A 12,688-nucleotide genomic window follows, 5' to 3' on the forward strand; every position below is an offset into this window, starting at 1 on the left:
TTAAAAAAATATGTAGCAATCAATACAATTTTTTGGGGGGGGGGGGAAATCCCGTTTCATTTTTGACTCGCCATTTTTGACTTTGCTCGTTTTAACACGAAACGGACACTGACACTCACACCCCCGTAAGACAGAGTGGCTGGTAACAGCTGTGAAGAGTCATGTTTTTATTTTAATGGTATTACAGTATTTTTTAACTCCTAACCCCCCCCCCCCCCGCAATAACCACCCACCGGGCACTTCGAGACGCGCCGCAGGCTGAAGTCAGGGCGCGCGTGTGCCCAGATTCCCAGCCGAGCGCAGCAGCAGCAGGTCCCAGCCCCGGCCCGGCCCGCTCCCCTCGCGGCGCGGGGCAGGCGAGCTCGCCCCGGGTCGGAGCGCTGGGCCGGCAGCTCTCTCCCGCGGGGGCGAGGCAGGACACCGCCGCTCAGCGCGCCGGGGCTAAGGGCTCGCCGTCCTCGCGCCAGCAGGGGCAGGAGCCTCGCGGCGGGAATCGACCTCCCGCTAAAGCGACCCCAGAGGCTGCAGGTACCTGCGGGCCTGGCGGGGGCGGCTCCGCTCCTGCCTCCGCCGCGCGGGCCTGGGCCTGCGAGCTGTGCGCCGCTCCGCCGGGGACATGTGACCCGCCCGCCCGCTGGGGAGAGGAGAGGAGAGGAGAGGGCGGGTCATGTGCCCCGGAGGCGGGGGGAGTCGGGGCACCCAGAGCAGCCGCCCTGAGGGGGCGAAGGGAACGGGCTTCCCCGCCTCAGTGGCGCGGCCCCGCCCCCCGCCGACAGGCTGGGAGTGGAGGCCCCCCCGGGGTCCGGGCCCGCCACAGCACCTGCCCCTGGGAGCAGAGCCCGCCCCTCCTGGGCCTGCCGTGCCTCGCGGGAGTCGGACCCGCAGTGATGGGAGGGAGGACACGGCGCGTGGGGGAGAAGCGCCCAGTGCCCGGGGTGGGGGTTGAGTAGAGGGGAGTGAGCCCCCACGTGCTGCAAGGACAGACCCCTTAGAAATGTAAATAACAACAAGGCCAAGGCCAAAACAAGCCCCTGCAAGGCTCCAGGGAAGAGCAGTTTGTTTTCTCCAGTGGGATTGCTGGTCAGGCCTGGGCCCGAAAACAGGGACTCCAGCCCTCATTGCAATAGCCCCCGGTTCTTACCTAGGGCTTTTCAACAGCAGAGCTTAAAGCTCTTCACAGCAGTGCATTCATCCTCCCAGCACTGAGGGAGGGAAAAAGAAAAGGAGGACTTGTGGCACCTTAGAGACTAACCAATTCATTTGAGCATGAGCTTTCGTGAGCTACAGCTCACTTCATCGGATGCATACCGTGGAAACTGCAGTAGACATTATATACACACAGAGACCATGAAACAATACCTCCTCCCACCCCACTGTCCTGCTGGTAATAGCTTATCTAAAGTGATCATCAAGTTGGGCCATTTCCAGCACAAATCCAGGTTTTCTCACCCCCCTCCAAAAACCACACACACAAACTCAATCTCCTGCTGGTAATAGCTTATCCAAAGTGACCACTCTCCCTACAATGTGCATGATAATCAAGGTGGGCCATTTCCAGCATAAATCCAGGTTTTCTCACCCCCCCACTCCTATACACACACAAACTCACTCTCCTGTTGGTAATAGCTCATCCAAAGTGACCACTCTCCCTACAATGTGCATGGGTCTCAAAGAAACTGCGGAATCACCTGATCAACATCCTCTACAGCAAACAGGGAAAGATTAAGAATGAGCTCTCAAAAATGGATACTCTCATAAAAAACCAACCTTCCACACAAACTTCCTCGTGGCTGGATTTTACTAAAACTAGACAAGCAATTTACCATGCACACTTTGCTTCTCTACAAAAGAAAAAGGACACTAAACTTTCTAAACTACTACATGCTACAAGGGGCCACAGCAATGGTTCCCTCAACCCACCCAGCAATATTGTTAACCTATCCAACTATACTCTCAGCCCAGCAGAAGCAGCTGTCCTATCTCGGGGCCTCTCCTTCTGCCCTTCCACCCCCACGAACATTGTACAGTTCTGTGGTGACCTAGAATCCTATTTTCGACGTCTCCGACTCAAGGAATATTTCCAAAATACCTCTGAACAACATACTAATCCACAGAGGCCTCCCTACCAACACTACAAAAAGAAAGATTCTAGGTGGAGTCCTCCTGAAGGTCAAAACAGCAGACTGGACTTCTACATAGAGTGCTTCCGCTGACGTGCATGGGCTGAAATTGTGGAAAAGCAGCATCACTTACCCCATAACCTGAGCCGTGCGGAACACAATACCATCCACAGTCTCAGAAACAACTCTGACATCATAATCAAAAAGGCTGACAAAGGAGGTGCTGTTGTCATCATGAATAGGTCGGAATATGAACAAGAGGCTGCTCAGCAGCTCTCCAACACCACTTTCTACAAGACATTACCCTATGATCCCACTGAGAGTTACCAAAAGCAACTACAGCATTTGCTCAAGAAACTTCCTGAAAAAGCACAAGATCAAATCCACACAGACACACCCCTGGAACCCCGACCTGGGATATTCTATCTACTACCCAAGATCCATAAACCTGGAAATCCTGGGCACCCCATCATCTCAGGCATTGGCACCCTGACAGCAGGATTGTCTGGCTATGAAGACTCCCTCCTCAGGCCCTACTCTACCAGCACTCCCAGCTACCTTCGAGACACCACTGACTTCCTGAGGAAACTTCAATCCACCGGCGATCTTCCTGATAACACCATGCTGGCCACTATGGATGTAGAAGCCCTCTACACCAACATTCCACACAAAGATGGACTACAAGCCGTCAAGAACACTATCCCCGATAATGTCACGGCAAACCTGGTGGCTGAACTTTGTGACTTTGTCCTTACCCATAACTATTTTACATTTGGGAACAATGTATACCTTCAGATCAGCGGCACTGCTATGGGTACCCGCATGGCCCCACAGTATGCCAACATTTTTATGGCTGATTTAGAACAACGCTTCCTCAGCTCTTGTCCCCTAAAGCCCCTACTCTACTTGCGCTATATTGATGACATCTTCATCATCTGGACCCATGGAAAAGAAGCCCTTGAGGAATTCCACCATGATTTCAACAATTTCCATCCCACCATCAACCTCAGCCTGGTCCAGTCCACACAAGAGATCCACTTCCTGGACACTACAGTGCTAATAAACAATGGTCACATAAACACCACCCTATACCGGAAACCTACTGACCGCTATTCCTACCTACATGCCTCCAGCTTTCACCCTGACCACACCACACGATCCATCATCTACAGCCAAGCTCTGCAATACAACCGCATTTGCTCCAACCCCTCAGACAGAGACAAACACCTACAAGATCTCTATCAAGCATTCTTACAACTACAATACCCACCTGCGGAAGTGAAGAAACAGATTGATAGAGCCAGAAGAGTTCCTAGAAGTCACCTACTACAGGACAGGCCTAACAAAGAAAATAACAGAACGCCACTAGCCGTCACCTTCAGCCCCCAACTAAAACCCCTCCAACGCATTATTAAGGATCTACAACCTATCCTGAAGGATGACCCAACACTCTCACAAATCTTGGGAGACAGGCCAGTCCTTGCCTACAGACAGCCCCGCAACCTGAAGCAAATACTCACCAACAACCACATACCACACAACAGAACCACTAGCCCAGGAACCTATCCTTGCAACAAAGCCCGTTGCCAACTGTGCCCACATATCTATTTAGGGGACACCATCACAGGGCCTAATAACATCAGCCACACTATCAGAGGCTCGTTCACCTGCACATCCACCAATGTGATATATGCCATCATGTGCCAGCAATGCCCCTCTGCCATTTACATTGGTCAAACTGGACAGTCTCTACGTAAAAGAATAAATGGACACAAATCAGATGTCAAGAATTATAACATTCATAAACCAGTTGGAGAACACTTCAATCTCTCTGGTCACGCAATCACCAACATGAAGGTCACTATCTTACAACAAAAAAACTTCAAATCCAGACTCCAGCGAGAAACTGCTGAATTGGAATTCATTTGCAAATTGGATACTATTAATTTAGGCTTAAATAGAGACTGGGAGTGGCTAAGTCATTATGCAAGGTAGCCTATTTCCCCTTGCTTTTTCCTACCCCCCCCCCCCCCAGACGTTCTGGTTAAACTTGGAGAGTGGTCAGTTTGGATGAGCTATTGCCAGCAGGAGAGTGAGTTTATGTGTGTGTGTGTGTGTGTGTTCCCGGGGGGTGGGGGGGTGAGAAAGCCTGGATCTGTGCTGGAAATGACCCACCTTGATTACCATGCACATTGTAGGGAAAGTGGTCACTTTGGATGAGCTATTACCAGGAGGAGAGTGAGTTTGTGTGTGTATGGGGGTGGGGGGGTGAGAAAACCTGGATTTATGCTGGAAATGGCCCACCTTGATTATCACGCACATTGTAGGGAGAGTGGTCACTTTGGATAAGCTATTACCAGCAGGAGATTGAGTTTGTGTGTGTGGTTTTTGGAGGGGGGTAGGGGGGTGAGAGAACCTGGATTTGTGCTGGAAATGGCCCACCTTGATTATCATACACATTGTGAAGAGAGTGGTCACTTTGGATGGGCTATTACCAGCAGGAGAGTGAGTTTGTGTGTGTGTGGGGGGGGAGGATGAGAAAACCTGGATTTGTGCTGGAAATGGCCCAACTTGATGATCACTTTAGATAAGCTATTACCAGCAGGACAGTGGGGTGGGAGGGGGTATTGTTTCATGGTCTCTGTGTGCATATAATGTCTACTGCAGTTTCCACGGTATGCATCCGATGAAGTGAGCTGTAGCTCACGAAAGCTCATGCTCAAATAAATTGGTTAGTCTCTAAGGTGCCACAAGTACTCCTTTTCTTTTTGCAAAGACAGACTAACATGGCTGTTACTCTGAAACCTGAGGGAGGGAAGTATTACTATTTCCATGTCACAGCTGGCGAAGGCACAAAGAGCTGCTGACTGACTTGATAAGGACACAGGAAGCTTGTGGCAGAGCAGGGACTTGAATTCATGTCTCAGGACACTTCCTTAATCCAACAGACCTACAGCAACAGACTGATCAACAGGAAGCATGAACTCAAGTTGAGGGATCTTGGAATCAGGACCACAGCAGTAAATGCTGTCATTGTGTGGCCTTGGATAAGTCACTTTACCTTGCTGTGGCTCAGTTTCTCCATCTGTAAAATGGGGTGTTGTGAGGTTTAGTACATTGTTTGTAAAGTGATGTAAGAACTTATAAAGCAGTGTTTCTCAACCTAGGGGCCATGGGACAGGTTTAGGGGGGTTACAAACAGGGCTCACATTAGGGAGTAGGAAGCAGGGCAATTGCCTGAGGCCCTGCAAAGCTAATTTGCATGTTTCAGCCCCCACTGCCCAGGGCACTGGGGGGGCTGGAGCTGGAGGACTGGAGCCACATGCAGGGAGTGGTCACAGCAGGGGGTGAGGTCATGCCTGGCTGTTTGGGGAGGCAGACCCTCCCCTAGACTATACAACTCATCACCCATGTTGCCCACATAAAACGGTTGAGAAAAACTACAGGTTTTTTATGCCCTACAGTGTCCTAATGTTGTGCTATTATTAGGGCTGTTATATTAATACTTTAACATATCTATTTACAGATAGACATTCAAGAGCAATGAGTACAGAGTAAATTCTCATACGTCACGAGAGATGAGGCAGATAACATCAGACAGATAACATCAGATAATTCCAGAACAGAAGAAATGTGCACGAAAGTGAAGGCGCCTGCAGTTCACTAGGAAATATGACCATGCAAATGTCAGTGGAATAAAAGCTAACGAAAGAAAGCAGAAAACATGAGCAACTACAATGGAAGACTTTGGGGACAGGAAACAAAGGAGGGAAAACTGTGTGGATTATGTAGTAAAACACACCAGCCTCCCTGGAAAAGATGCTACATGTCAGAAAAAGGGACTTTAAGCAGGGAGTGGTGATAACACGAGATAGATCCAGAGAAAGAGGATATAGCCACAGCAGAGACTTTAACAGAGCTGTCTGTGAAAGCACATAGGATTCTGATGAACCAGAGCAGAAGAAAAAAATTCACTGACGAAATGGAATTATAAACATGGTTAGAGAGTTGCTTTTATCTTGTGGGAATTGTGAGAGTGGTTTATAAAACAAAACTAAAACTAAAACCAGATGTCTGTGATAGAAATGGCTATAGACCTGCCAATATCTAATCATAGTGAGAAGCAATTTATAGATTAATCAGCAAATGTAACATGTAAAAGCATCAAAGAGGAGGGAACTCAGGGCAGACAAAAATAGATTGCAGGATTCTAACAAGTCTCCAGCGACGATTTTGAATATGTATGTTTTCAATGTTCAGTTCCTTGAAGAACTTTCAGACTGCTCTTGTTGAAGTCAGGAAGAATGAGTTTCCTTTCCACAAACCCTGGCTCTATGTGATCCAAGGTTGTAATGATAGCTGTAGAGATGCCATTGGTAAACCTTGGTGCATGCCGTGCTGTTGTAGCCATATCAGTCCCAGGATATTAGAGAAACGAAGTGGGTTAGGTAATGTTTTCCCTAACCAGCGTGGGGAGGGAATTCTTCCCTCTCCCTGCCCCCCGGCCTATATTAGCCAAACTACTATCTGTGCAGTGTTTGTATCGATATAGTAATCTTCAAGAAAAAAAATCCATCCCACACTGATCTGGGGAATCTTGCTCCTTGCGTAGGCAGTGCTTTACAAACAAGTCCCCTTCTGACTGTAGGCTCCTCTTAGACACAAGATGTACTCACTGTGCCCTAGATCTTCAAAAGATAACACACCCGAGGGAGACACTTGTCACTACTACTATTGTTTAAATTCTAGTGAACAAAATACCATAGCATCAGCTCAAAAAAGGAAACATGAGCACAAGATCAAAGGTGTCAGGCAGATGTAGTACATACAATGCACAGCATCTTCAAGGCTACCTTGAATTTCAATAGAAAATACTAGTTATCTTTTATAAATACAACAGTACAGAATAAAAATGAACATAGCTGTTTCAGGTTTGTAATAGAGAAAATGCAGTAAGGGAGGAATTTGTACCCAAATATCATGGCTATATCCCAAATTCACAACTTCTGGGCACAAATCCAATCTCTGTTAGAGGCAAAAAAATATGGATATAAGAAACCAGGTATCTCTATTAGATGCATGTCTCAGTGCCTTTTCAGTTGACCTTTCTTTAATAGTTCCAAGACACTTTTACAGTGGGAAAAAGCAAATATATTATCATCATGCTGCTCAAGCAACAAATGAATTTTAGCGCACAAAATTAAAATAATCCTTGTTTCTGGCATAGACTATGGTTATGTCTGCAACAATGGGGTCTGTACTTGTATCATAGTAACAAACCCTAGAAACATTTAGTGACTACACTTTGTTTTTGGCTTTACTCCCACCAGACTAACTTCAGATAATCTAATTTAAATGCACATTCGAACAGCAACAAGGCCATTACAATGCAAGACATTAAATACCACAGGGATGAGAGCTATGAAGTGTATATAATAAACAAGGGATGGTGAACTCTTGATGTTGGTTACTCTGCTAAATAACTACTCCACTTTTTAAAAACTCATGGTATTCTCCTTATTGGGAAAATAATGCAGCCTTACTAGGAGAACAAGTCCCCCCCCGGACCACACTAATGCAGAGAACAGATATTCACTAAAGGCAGAACAACATTAGGGTGGAGAGAGAGTTTATTGTACAAGTGAGAGACATGGAAGAGGCAGATATTTTCTCTGGTGCCTCCAGCAACAAGAAATAATGGAGGTTATTTATGTGTAACGAGATTCTTTGAGATGTGTGGTCCCTATCTGTATTCCACATGTGGGTATGCATGCGCACCATGCAATTGAGTCTGGAATTTTTTTCACAAGCAGTGTCTGTTGGCCTGCACATACACCATAACTTTTCTCATGCTCCAAAGCAAGGGCATAAAGGTTGGTGTGGGCTGACGATTTTCCAGTTCCTATTCTTACTGAAGTCTAAATCTGCAGCAGAGGGGATGGACGGCGGGTAGTGGAATACAGATAGGGACCCCACATCTCAAAGAACCTCCAATTACAGGGAAGTAACCTCCCATTTCTTTTTCAAGTGATAGTCCCCCTGTGTATTCCACATGTGGGAGATTAATAAACAGCAATCAAAACAGGAGGTGGGTGCAAGGACGCAGAAGTGATAGCTGACTGTTATACTGCTGTCCCAACAGGTGTATGTGCAGTGGAAACCTGGACCAGAGCATAATGTCTGGTGAAGATATGGAAAGAGCTCCAATTTGCTCCCCTACATCTCTCTAGTAGGGGAAGGTCTCTCAGAGACATAGCAGGGGCTGCTTGCCCTCTGATGGAATGAGCCCTTACCCCTTCCAGTGGTTGTGGGGTAGGGGGATGCAGGTGAGTGCAGATCTCATCAGCAGAGGTGACCATCATGGAGTCCCAGAATCGCAAAAGAGCTCCAGCATGGACTGAATGGGAGGTACGGGATCTGATCGTTGTATGGGGAGACAAATCCGTGCCATCAGAACTCCATTCCAAAAGACAAAATGCCCAAACATTTAAAAAAATCTCCAAGGGCATGAAGGACAAAGGCTAGAACAGGAACCCACAACAGTGCTGCGTGAAACTTAAGCAGCGGAGGCAAGCCTACCAAAAAAACAGAGGCAAACGGCTGCTTGGGGTCAAAGCCCCAGACATGCTGCCTCTATGATGAGGTGCATGCCATTCTAGGGAATGCAGCCACCACTACCCCACCCCTGTGCTTTGACTCCGTCAATGGACTATCACGCAACAGGGAAGTGCATTTTGGGGATGAGGAAGAGGAGGGGGTTGAAGATAGCGCACAGCAACCAAGCAGAGAAACCGTTTTCCCTGAGAGCCAGGAACTGTTTCTCACCCTGGACCTGGAGCCAGTACCCCCTGAACCCACCCAAAGCGGGCTCCCAGATCTGCCAGGTGGAGAAGGGACCTCTGGCGAGTGTACCTTTGTGAATATAATACATAGTTTAAAAGCAAGCGTGTTTAATGATTAATTTGCCCTGAAGACTTGGGATGCATTCGTGACCAGTACAGCTACTGGAAAAGTCTGTTAACATATCTGGGGATGGAGCGGAAATCCTCCAGGGACATCTCCATAAATCTCTCCTGGATGGTCACTCCTCATGGTCACCTGGTTGAAATAGGGTAATTTTATTAAGGGGACATTCAGAGGTGGCTGTGGCTGAAAAGAAATATTCCCTGCTGCTATCCACGCAGTGCAGGGAGGGGTGAAGTGATCATCCCAGAGAATTGGGTGCGTGGGGGGGTTTAGTTGGGTTTGTGCTGCACATTAACCCAAAAACTGCAGTCTCTTCTTTTAAATTGCTAACCCATTTTAAATGGCCAACCCAACGGCTGCTTGGTATGGGAAATGAGGGTGCTGCTGTTTGAAACCATTCCCAAATGTTATGAAGGTTAAAGAAGCTAAAAGACTGTGGCTTACCATGGCTGCCTGAAAGCCGAATTATGTTGTCCGGCCCTGCCGTGGGTGTTATCTCTTACACCAAACCGACAGACCCTCACCATAAGAGGCAAAATGTGACCTTGTACCGAAAGCACATGTGCTATGTAATATTAACAGCAAGGTTCACCGTGAAAGAGTCTACCCATTGTTCTCTAAAATGGGACTTTTTAACTTAGATAATATTTTTACTTCATGGTCCAAGAGACAGACAGACAAGGTTTTCATCTCGAGGCCAAAAGACCAAATTTAATAATTTTATTAAGATAATGTTGAAGTAAAAAGAAAACGGTACAGAGTTCAAGCATAGAAGTTTCTGGTTATCAGGGAAAAAGGTACAGATTATCAAGGGGTGTGAAATTCGGTTTAGGAACGGGTGGCGTAAGGAATACATAATCTGCAATCTCCCTGATTGGGGGTAAAAAGTTTAACTGGTCAAAAGTACAGACATTGAGATATGGGGGTATGTTGTCCATATAACGGCTATATTCAGGTGTGGAGTATAATGAGCGGATACGATGATGAGGATGGATCTACCCTCATTTGGTGGGATTTAATGTTCAGTGAGTTTATGGTTCCAGTTCATATGGTCCAATGGAAAAAAGTCTCTCAGTCCCTTTCCCATAGTTGATGCACGAGGTCATACCGGCTCACACCACCTGGTACTCTCGGTGGCCGGTGATGTGTTCGATGTATGTCCCTGGACCATCGGATGGTGTCTGAGACCATGAGGTGCCACATGAACTGTGTGTAGCGTCGACCAATCCCACAGGTCCACAGCACACGCTCGTCGCAGGGATCCCAAGCGCCCAGAGCTCCGACCATCAGGGCATCCATCTGCACCTTGAAGCCCTTCGCTCTCAGGGTCTCTGATGTGCACCGCGCCCTCCTGTACTCTTCTAACCACTCTGGTGCCTGGCTGCCTGTAATCAGCGGCCAGGCAATTTGCCTCAACCTCCCACCCCGCCATAAACATCTCCCCCTTACTCTCACAGATATTGTGGCGCGCACAGCAAGCAGTAATAATGCTGGGAATCACAAAAGCTTATGCTCAAATAAATTTGTTAGTCTCTAAGGTGCCACAAGTACCCCTTTTCTTTTTGCAGATACAGCCTAACACGGCTGCTACTCTGAAACCTGTCAAAATGGGAATATTGTTTTTGCTGAGGTCTAACCGAGTCAGTAAACTGTCAGCGTGCTTTCAAACGTCCAAATGCACACTTTACCACCATTCTGCACTTGCTCAGCCTATAGTTGAACAGCTCCTGACTACTATCCAGGCTGCCTGTATATGGCTTCATGAGCCATGGGAGCAAGAGGTAGGCTGGGTCCCCAACTATAGGTATTTCAACATCCTCAATGGTTATTTTCTGGTCTGGGAAGAAAGTCCCTTGCTGCAGCTGTTGAAACATACCAGAGTTCCTGAAGATGCGAGCATCATGTACCTTTCCCGGCCATCCCAGGATGTTGGTGAAACGTCCCTTGTGATCCACCAATGCTTGCAGCAACATTGAAAAGTACCCCTTGCGGTTTATGTACTGGATGCCTTGGTGGTCCGGTCCCAAGATAGGGATATGCATTCCATCTATCGCCACCACAGTTAGGGAATCCTATTGCAGCAAAGCCATCCACTATAACCTGCACATTTCCCAGAGTCACTACCCTTGATAGCAGCAGTTCAGCGACTGTGTTGGCTACTTAGATCACAGCAGCCCCCACAGTAGATTTGCCCACTCCAAATTGATTCCCGACTGACCGGTAGCTGTCTGGCATTGCAATCTTCCAGAGGGCTATCGCCACTTGCTTGTGAACTGCGAGAGCTGCTATCATCTTGGTATTCTTGCACTTCAGGGCAGGGGAAAGCAAGTCACAAAGTTCCATGAAAGCGCCCTTATGCATGGGAAAGATTTGCAGCCACTGAGAATCACCCCAGACCTGCAACACTATGCAGTCCCACCAGTTTGTGTTTGTTTCCCGAGCCCAGAATCCATGTTCAACAGCATGAACCTGCCCTGTTACCACCATGATGTCCAAATTGTCGGGGCCCGTACTTTGAGAGAAGTCTGTGTCCATGTTCTCATCACTCTCGTCACCGCACTGCCATCACCTCCTCGCCTGCTTTTGCGGGTTCTGGTTCTGTATATACTGCTGGATAACGCGCGTGATGTTTACAACGCTCATAACTGCCACTGTGATCTAAGCAGGCTCCATGCTTGCCGTGGTATGGCATCTGCAGGAGAGCAGAGTGGCAGCGGAAGCGGCAGGTGGATGACTATGCTGACAGCAATATGGCGCCCGTATGGAAAAAGGCACAAAACTATTGTGGGCCGTTGCTTTCACAGAGGGAAGGAGGGAGGGAGGGGGGAAGCAAGGGGTAAGCTGGCAGCGGATGCTGCAGTACGACTGCTAGCCATCATAATCTCCTGGGTGCTCGCCAGCAGACGGTGTAGTACGACTGTAGCCATCATGGTTTCCAGGCAGACAATCTCCATGAGACGAAACTTAAGAAGAGAATGACCTGGAATCACTCCCATTTATGTCCAGGCAGCCCGATAGACCTCACCGAGGTCTGACAGGAGCACCCATGTCTGCCCAGGCGCCCCCGACTGACCTCACCAAAGTTGGCCAAGAGCACCCAGGAGACGACAACGGCTATCAGTTGTCCTGCACTGTCTGCTGCCACAACGCAATGAGCTGCTGCTGTGTAGCGATGCAGTACCGTGTCTGCCAGCACCCAGGACACGTATGGTGACAGTGAGCTGAGCGGGCTTCATGCTTGCCATGGTATGACGTCTACACGGGTAACCCAGGAAAAAGAGACGTGAAATGATTGTCTGCCGTTGCTTTCACGGGGGAGAGGGGGGCCTGATGACATGTACCCAGAACCACCCGCGACAATATTTTTACCCCATAAGGCATTGGAATCTCAACCCAGAATTCCAATGGGCAGCAGAGACTGTGGGAAACCTACCCACAGTGCAATGCCCTGGAAGTCAACGCTAGCCTTGGTACTGTGGATGCACTCCGCCGACTTAATGGTCTTAATTGGGGGGACACACACAACTGCATAAAATCAATTTCTAAAAAAATCGACTTCTATACATTCGATCTACACAACAAAATTAGACATACCCTTAGGG

General features: G+C 48.1%; 1 protein-coding gene and 1 long non-coding RNA gene across 2 annotated transcripts in view; one reads left to right on the forward strand and one right to left on the reverse strand.

Moving 5' to 3' along the window:
• Positions 1-732, reverse strand: part of EPHX1 (epoxide hydrolase 1) — a 45,501-nt gene extending 44,769 nt beyond the window's left edge. Inside the window, exon 1 of the mRNA XM_084622923.1 lies at positions 533-732. The gene's annotated coding sequence lies outside the window, so the exon portion shown is untranslated. The remainder of the gene's footprint in view (positions 1-532) is intronic.
• LOC311517771 lies at positions 239-9,394 on the forward strand. The gene is made up of 3 exons (XR_014710791.1): positions 239-528; positions 5,647-6,119; positions 8,263-9,394. It is a non-coding gene; the product is annotated as an uncharacterized lncRNA (long non-coding RNA).
• Positions 9,395-12,688: the final 3,294 nt, after the last annotated feature.

The sequence above is a fragment of the Lepidochelys olivacea genome (assembly GCF_965140295.1).
Source record: "Lepidochelys olivacea isolate rLepOli2 genome assembly, chromosome: 3".
Taxonomy (NCBI): domain Eukaryota; kingdom Metazoa; phylum Chordata; order Testudines; family Cheloniidae; genus Lepidochelys; species Lepidochelys olivacea.